The 8,238-nt window shown below is 42.4% G+C and overlaps 1 non-coding gene across 1 annotated transcript; it reads left to right on the top strand.

Moving 5' to 3' along the window:
* The first annotated feature begins 3,990 nt into the window (after nt 1-3,990).
* On the top strand, nt 3,991-4,066 carry TRNAV-CAC (transfer RNA valine (anticodon CAC)). The gene has a single exon. It is a non-coding gene; the product is annotated as a tRNA-Val (tRNA).
* The last annotated feature ends 4,172 nt before the right edge of the window (nt 4,067-8,238 follow it).

Genomic DNA, 8,238 nt, shown 5'->3' with positions numbered 1-8,238 from the left:
ATTTCTGTTTTGTCAGTTGTTATTTCTCCACTCTCGTTTCTAATTTTATTTATTTGAGTCCTCTCTCTTTTTTTCTTGGTGAGTCTGGTTAAAGGTTCATCGATCTTGTTTACCTTTTCAAAGAACCAGTTCCTGGTTTCATTGATCCTCTGTATTGTTTCCTTAGCCTCTATGTCTTTATTTCTCCTCTGATCTTTATTATTTCCTTCCTTCTACTAGCTCTGTGCTTTACTTGCTGTTCTTTTTCTAGTTCTTTTAGATGTAGGGTCCAGTTGTTTATTTGAGCTTTTTCTAGCTTCTTGAGGTATACCTGTAATTTTATAAACTTCCCTCTCAGGACTGCTTTTGCTGTGTACCATAGATTTTGAGTTTATGTATGCTCATTATTGTTTGTTTCTAGGAATTTTTTAATTTCTTCTTTGATCTCATTGTTTACCCATTCATTATTTAATAACATGCTATTTAGTTTCCAAGTGTTTGAGTATTTTTCAGTTGTTCTGCTGTGGTTGATTTCTAGTTTCATGCCATTGTGATCAGAGAAGTGCTCAATATGATTTCAATCTTCTTAAATTTGTTGAGACCACTTTTGTGCCCTAACATGTGGTCTATTCTAGAGAATGTATCATAAGCACTTGAAAAGAATGTATATTCTGCTGCTTTAGGGTGAAAGGTTCTAAAGATATTTATTAAATCGAGTTGATCTAATATGTCCTTTAAGTCTGCTATTTCCTTGTTAATTTTCTTTCTTGAGGATCTATCTAATGATGTTAATGGGGTATTGAAATCCCCTACTATTATATATTGCTGTTGATCTCACCCTTTAAATTTATCAAAGTCTGGTTTATATATTTAGGTGCTCCTATATTAGGTGCGTAGATATTTATAGCGGTTATATCTTTATTTTGGATTGCTCCCTTTATCATTATGTAGTGACCTTCTTTATCTCTAAGTATAGTCTTTGTTTTAAAGTCCATTTTGTCTGATATAAGTATTGCTACCCCAGCTTTTTTTATTTCCATTTGTGTAAAATAGTTTTTTCCATTTTTTTTCAATCTTCAGTCTATGTGTATCTTTTGATTTAAGATGTGTCTCTTGTAGACAGCATATGTATGGGTCCTGTTTTCTTATCCATGCAGCTACCCTATGTTTTTTGATTGTATCATTTAATCCATTTGCATTTAAGGTTACTATTGATATATAATGGTTATTTGCCATTTTATTCTTTAAAACTGTAATCCTCTTTTGCTATATTCTTTTTCTCCTTTGATCTGTTTACAACAGGTCCCTTAGCATTTCTTGCGGCCTTGGTTTGGTTGTAGTGAATTCCTTGAGTTTTGTGGGGTTTTTTTGTCTGTAAAGCTTTTTATTTCTCCTTCAATTTTAAATGATATCCTTGCTGGATAAAGTAGTCTTGGTTGTAGGCTCTTGTTCTGCATTACTTTGAATATTTCTTGCCATTCCCTTCTGGCCTCAAGAGTTTCTGTTGAGAAGTCAGAAGTCATTCTTATGGGGGCTCCTTTGTAGGTGATAGTGTTTTTTTCTCTAGAAGCTATTAATATTTTCTCTTTATCACTTAGCTTTGGTATTTTAATTATGATGTGTTTTGGTGTTCATTTCTTTGGGTTTCTCTGTAATGGAGTTCTCTGTGCTTCCTGAACATGTGAGATGTTTTTATGCCTTAATTGAGGGAAGTTTTCAGCTATGATATGCTTGAACAAAGTCTCTAACCCTTGTTCTTTCTCTTCCTGGACTTCCACACACCAGGCCGACGCTCTACCACTGAGCCAACCGGCCAGGGCCTGCATAGTTTCTTTAAGAAGAATCCTGGGTCTGAGAAATCACTTTTTCTCACAAACAGTATCCTGACTTGTTTCCAGGTAACTACTGTCTTTATGCCTCTTCTGGGCTCTGGGGCTGCAGGCTGGGGCTTTGTTCCTGGAGCTCAGGACCCTCCCCTCTCTGCTAAACTCACTTCTCGCCACGCAAGTCTCTCCCGGCTGCCGTTCGCTCCAGGGAGCTGGGCAGCCCTCTCCGCATTTCCGCTTTTCCTACCAGTCTCGGTGTGGCTTCTTCAGTGTTCCTTGGTTGAAGAGTCCTCTTAGTTTAGTCCAAAGTTGGTTTTACTAGATGATAGTTCTTAAAATTATTTTGTATTCCGCTTTAGTTCTAGGAGGTGGATGTTGGTACGTCCGCCTACTCCAGTGCCATCTTGTCTTCAGAGCGAAATTCCTTCTATTCTAAGTTCTTAAAATATCATTGGAATACTGATACCACCTGTTAAGAAATTGTAACTGAGTAAGAATTAAAGAATCAAACAAAGCATGACAACCCAATTTTTAAAAGCCCTCATTCCTAGGGCAGACCAGTACAAACTAGATATTACTGGTTCACTTATTTCCTTCAACATAAGTTCAGAAACCCAATAAACATACAAACTCATTTAGAGTATTTATGTGACTTGCTCTATCTACATTTGAAATCTTTAATATATTTTTAAAGGAATTTACTGTTTCAGTAAATCACAATTAAAAGTGGAAGCAAGCCTGACCTGTGGTGGCGCAGTGGATAAATTGTTGACCTGGAACACTGAGGTCACCAGTTCAAAACCCTGGGCTTGCCCGGTCAAGGCATATATGGTAGTTGATGCTTCCTGCTCCTCCCCCCTTTCTCTCTCTCTCTCTCTCATTCTAACTTTATCTCCTCTCTAAAAAATGAATAAATAAATAAAAATTAAAAGCAGAAGCAAGAAATAGAAATATGAAGCCATTTGCTTTCATTAAAAAGTCAGTTATAGGCCCTATCCATCTGGCTCAGTTGGATAAAATGTCAACTTGGTGTATAAATGTCCCAGGTTTAATCCTGGGTCAGAATTCCCTGGAGAAGTGACCATCTGCTTTTTTCCCTTCCCTTTCCCCCTCCTCTTTCTCTTCCCTCTTGCATCCAGAAGCCAGTGGCTTGAGTGTTTGTCAGGTGCTGAGGATAGCTTGGTTAATTCGAGCATCATCCCCAGGAGGCAGTTGCTGGATGAGTCCTTGGGGTGCATGCAGAGGAGTCTTTCTCTCAATCTCCCCTCCTCTCAAAAAAGAAAAGTTAACTGGAATAGTACACAACTACTTTCTATATTAGTTAAAATAAGAGAAATAATAAATAAATATGTTATTTAGCTATAGCAGTGGTTGGCAAACTAATTAGTCAATAGAGCCAAATATCAACAGTACAATGATTTAAATTTCTTTTGAGAGCCAAATTTTTTAAACTGAAACTATGTAGGTAGGTACATTCCTTCTTGAGGTAGTGCCCTCACATGTTATTTTTTGGAAAGCCACACTCAAGAGGCCAAAGAATCACATGTGGCTCATGGGCCACAGTTTGCTGACCAGGAAGCTATAGTATAGTTAAAGCATTAATTCATGGAATATTTGTAATTAATAGAAACTAGTGCAATACATTTTGTAATCACATTTACAGAATGCCAGTTTAAATAGTCACCAAAATATTTGTTCCATCAAGATGCTTACATATTTTATTTAGGTTTTCTGAGTATAATGCTGAATCAGTATGGAAATTTTCAAGTGGAGAACAGCCTCAAAATTTTATAATTTTTCCTAAAATTGTCTTCTAACAGTCTTCTTGTAGAAACAGCAATGGGCCTTTCTCTACCATGTTAGTACTGGAGCCTAGTGCATGGGTTGACTGTGAATGGATTTTTGAAGAACAATAATTGAATTCATTGGAGGAAGAAAGGTGCACATTCAAAGAAACAGCAGGCAAATTAGACATGATGTAAACCTCAATATTTGCCAGTTATGAGAAATCAGCAAAGAAAGAAAACATTCCTGCAGCTAGCAGCAGGCTTGGTGGGAAAGACACTCAGCACCCTGGTTGAGAAAGAAATAAAGTAATTTTAATTGAGATCTGGTTCAGGTGAGGACAGCAGAACCTGACTATTGCCTTGTTTTGATTTGCCCTTTGAAAATTAGGAAGTGTTAGGCCCTGGCCAGTTGGCTCAGTGGTAGAGCATTGGCCTCACATGCAGGAGTCCTGGGTTCAATTCCCGGCCAGGGCACACAGGATAAGCGCCCATCGGCTTCTCCACCCCTACCCCTCTCCCTCCTCTCTGTCTCTCTCTTCCCCTCCCACAGCCGAGGCTCCATTGGAGCAAAGTTGGCCCAGGTGCTGAGGACGGCTCCATGGCCTCTGCCTCAGGCACTAGAATGGCTCTGGTTGCAACAGAGTGACACTCCAGATGGACAGAGCATCGCCCCCTGGTGTGTATGCCAGGTGGATCCCGCATGCGGGAGTCTATCTGACTGCCTCCCCGTTTCCAACTTCATAAAAATACTAAATAAATAAATAAAAAGAAAATTAGGAAGTGTTCTTGAGAGAAGATGGCAACAGAGTAGGCATGTGTTACAACTCCCAGAACCAAAGTGAATTACAACTTAACTTGGAAACAATCATTTTATAAAAACAACTTTGGATTAAACTAAAAAGAATCTATAACCAAGGATCACTGAAGAAACTACACTGAGACTGGTAAGTAAGGTGGAGATGCAGAAAGGGCTGCCCTGCTCCCAGGAGCAAATGGTGGCTCAGAGCATCTCTAACGGCCATGTGGGTTGCCCTGAGAATTGTGAATCCTCAGCCCCAGGACCAGAGCCCCAACCTAGAGACCCACAGACTAGAGGAGGCATATGGACAATATTTAGTTGAAAGAAAAGCCGAGTTACTATTAACAAGAGGGATACAGAAATCTCAGGCCCAGGCTTCATCTTAAAGAGACCGCATAGAAAACCTCATTCACAGCCAATCAGGAAGATTGGCTCTGAGAGCAGGGAGCACTGAAAGGACTGGAGTTGTGAGAGAAAAATGTAGTCTTGAAGGCACAGGGAGAGATTGTGGGGGACAGCCACCCTAACCCCTGTACTAGGTCATTCCCCAAATTTAATGTGGCCATTATTTCCTGGGAGAAGCAACTCCAGCAAAGGGAAACAATTATTCTGCCCATCAGAGGCTCTCCTACTCCAGTCAGAGCAGAGTCACTTAGAAGCAGGGAGCACATTAGGGACACAGGTTTTGAGTGCTGAGGTCTGTGCTACACTGCCCCCCCATGATGCTGAGTACTATCTGAAGGACGAGAGGGCCTGGCTGAACTGATGGCACCTGTGGCAGGGGAGGAGCACGGCAGGGGGGCCATACACCTGGTGGTGCCGATGCCCAAGTGCCTGAGGAAGAGGTGGTGGTAGTGGGCCAGAAGACAGAACACATCTCGGAAATAGAGAGGCTGTACCCACTGGCCAAGGGTGGATAAAAGCCAGCCTAGGAGTGCAGCTGATATTTACAAGTGCATCTGAGCCCAGCAGAAGTAGCCACAAATTCTGGATTGCCTGTAGCTCCAAGAAGGTTGCTAAGAGCAAGTAATAAGCAGTGACCCCCACTGGTTTGCACCACATTCCAGCCAGGCAGTTCTGGGGCTGGTACATACAGTGGCCAGATATGGAGAGTATCAACTCAGGTCCTAACAACCCTAGTTAGAGTGGTATTTTAAGGAAGGGCTCCCCACACCTGTCTCAGCTAAGGCATAGAAAATGCTGACACAAATAGCAAAAAAAAGCAGCAGCAGCAGACAAGTAGCCTACAGCAGATTACAAACAACATCAGAGGCCAACCCAAGAAGATATAGAAATGACACAACTGGAAGCTGGAGGCAGACAACACCAACACTACACTCAGCTAGCTACATAACCAGCACACCCAAAAGGAGCAGTCTCTACACAGACAAAATGGGAAGACAGAGAAATGCAATTCAAATGAATCAACAAGAGATATCCCCAGAAAAAGAACTGAATGGAATGGAAATAATCAAGATACCAGATGCAGAGTTTAAAATAATTATTGTTAGGATGCTCAAGGATCTTAGAGCAACAATAGATGGACATAATGAGCACCTAAAGAAAGAGAGAGTAAGCATCAAAAAGGACATTGAAATCATGAAAAAGAATCAGACAGAAATGAAAAATACAATATCAGAAATGAAGCCTATACTATAAGGAATTAAAATCAGGCTGAATGAAGCAGGGGATTGAATCAGTGTTTTAGAGGACTCGATAAATGAAAGCACAGAAGCAGGACAGCAAGAAGAAAAGAGGATCAAAAAGGATGAGGAAACTCTAAGAGAGCTCTGTGACAACATGAAGAGAAACAACATCTACATCATAAGGGTTTCTGAAGGAGAAGAAAGAACAAGGGATAGAGAACCTGATTGAAGAAATCATAACTAAACACTTCCCTAAATTGATGAACAAAAAAGTCACACAAGTTCAAGAAGCACAGAGTATCCCATTAAAGAGGAACCCAAAGAATCCTACACCAGACACATCATAATTAAAATACCAAAATTAAGAGATAAAAAATACTAAAAGCGAGAGTAATGGTGGAGTAGGAAACGGTATCGATAAATCTTCCCCAAAACTCAACAAGATCTTCTACCAGAAACAGAAAAACCTATACTTGGAGCCTCCAGATGCTTCGCAATACACCCAAAGGTATGGTCGAGTGAAAAATTGGCTAAATATATAACCAAACCCCGAAGGAAATAGGGAGTAAGAAATGCTCTGCCTTCCTCACTAACCTAAACAGGGCGGCTTTCTCTGGTAACTGTGAATATAGAAACTGAGGCGGGCAAAAAAGGTGAATAGATCCAGGCCACGGCACAAACGGCCGAACCAGGCTGTGGCACGGAGATCCAAGCCGAGGAAAAACTGATCCTGTGGCAACCCAGGCAATACAAGCTAACACTCGCACCAAACCCAAACAAAGAAAGACAAGCGGGGCAGCCATTTTACCCGATCTCCTGGTCAGTGCGCAGTTAGTGGGCGAGAGATTTCTTCCTAAGCCCCAGGAGTGGGTGCCCGTGTTACCCCACAGAGAGGCAGAGTAAGAGGCCTTTCTGTGGGCCGAAAGCAGAATCTCTGGGCAGCCCCAGCGCCCTGGGAAAGCCGCGCACGGGAGGGAGCGAGAACTAATTCCAATGGTGGAAATTTTCCGTGCTGGTGGGGGTTACACTCAGAGGGAAACGCGGCCAGCCTCATATCCTGGTCTGCGCGCGCAGATAGGGAGTGAGAGATTCCTCCGAGTGACTCGGCAGTGCGTGCCCATGTTATCGCACAAAGGGGCAGAGTCAGGGGCCTTTGTGTGGGCCAAAGCGGTATCTCAGGCTGCCCCAGCACCTTGCAAAAGCTGCGCACGGGGACAGAGCGAGAGCCAATTCCAACGCTGGAACTTTTCCATGCGGTTGGGGATTTCACTCAGAGCCTGAGACTGCTGGCCGGATATCCTGGTCTGCGCGCGCAGCCAGTGAGTGAGAGTTTCCTCCAAGCGCCCCGGAAGTGGGCGCCCGCCTGTGTTACCAGACAGAGTGGCAGACAGAGCCAGAGGTCTTTGAGTGGGCGGAAAGCCCATCTGATTATGCTAGCAGCTCTGACTGACTGAGCCTTACCCAGAGCCCTGTGCTGAGTGGAAATAGAGTGGGGAGTTGCCAGCTCTTTGAGCCTCTTACTATCCAGGCAGAGGCAGCAGCAACCCCATAGCTGGATTATCAGGCTACTAATTGAGGAAGGAAAGACTAGGAGAAAGGCTCCAGGAACACGGACTCTCTCACTGTCGGAGCCTATAAATGCTAATGAGCCTCGACTGCCAACGAGACTAAAGCACAATACATGACATTGCCATAGAGACTTATCAACTGCAAACCTCTACCTGAGCGTGCCAAAGGGGCAGAACCCGGGGTACAGAGTCACCGACCAGGAAGAGGGAGAGAAAAGAAAAAGCAAGAAGATAACCTCTCAAAATCAAGAATAATCTGCAGACTTTATAACCTATCCCATTTTATTATATTTGTTCGTTTGTTTCTCTTATCTACATTCTTGATACCTTCTTTCCTCCTCCAATTTGGCCGATTAACTCTCTGCCGGTCTTACTCTCTCCTCTCCTTGAACTACACTACCCATAGGTGTTACATCTCCCATTATCTTTTCTCTCCTCTTCCTTTCTCTCTATGAGGGTTGCACTCCAAAACCCTTAACTCTCTCTCTCTCTCCTTTCTTTTTTCTTCTTTTAGTGGTTACCTCTTTTTTCTCTCTCTCTCTTTCTTTTCTCCCTCTATATTAGTTTCTTCCTTTCTCCTTTACATCTCCTCTCATTCAAACCTCAATAACAAACAAATTATCTTATCTGGGA

Source organism: Saccopteryx leptura, chromosome 1 (genome assembly GCF_036850995.1).
Source record: "Saccopteryx leptura isolate mSacLep1 chromosome 1, mSacLep1_pri_phased_curated, whole genome shotgun sequence".
Lineage (NCBI taxonomy): Eukaryota > Metazoa > Chordata > Mammalia > Chiroptera > Emballonuridae > Saccopteryx > Saccopteryx leptura.
Note: the sequence above shows the minus strand (reverse complement) of the source record. Positions and strands in the feature narration are given on the sequence as shown.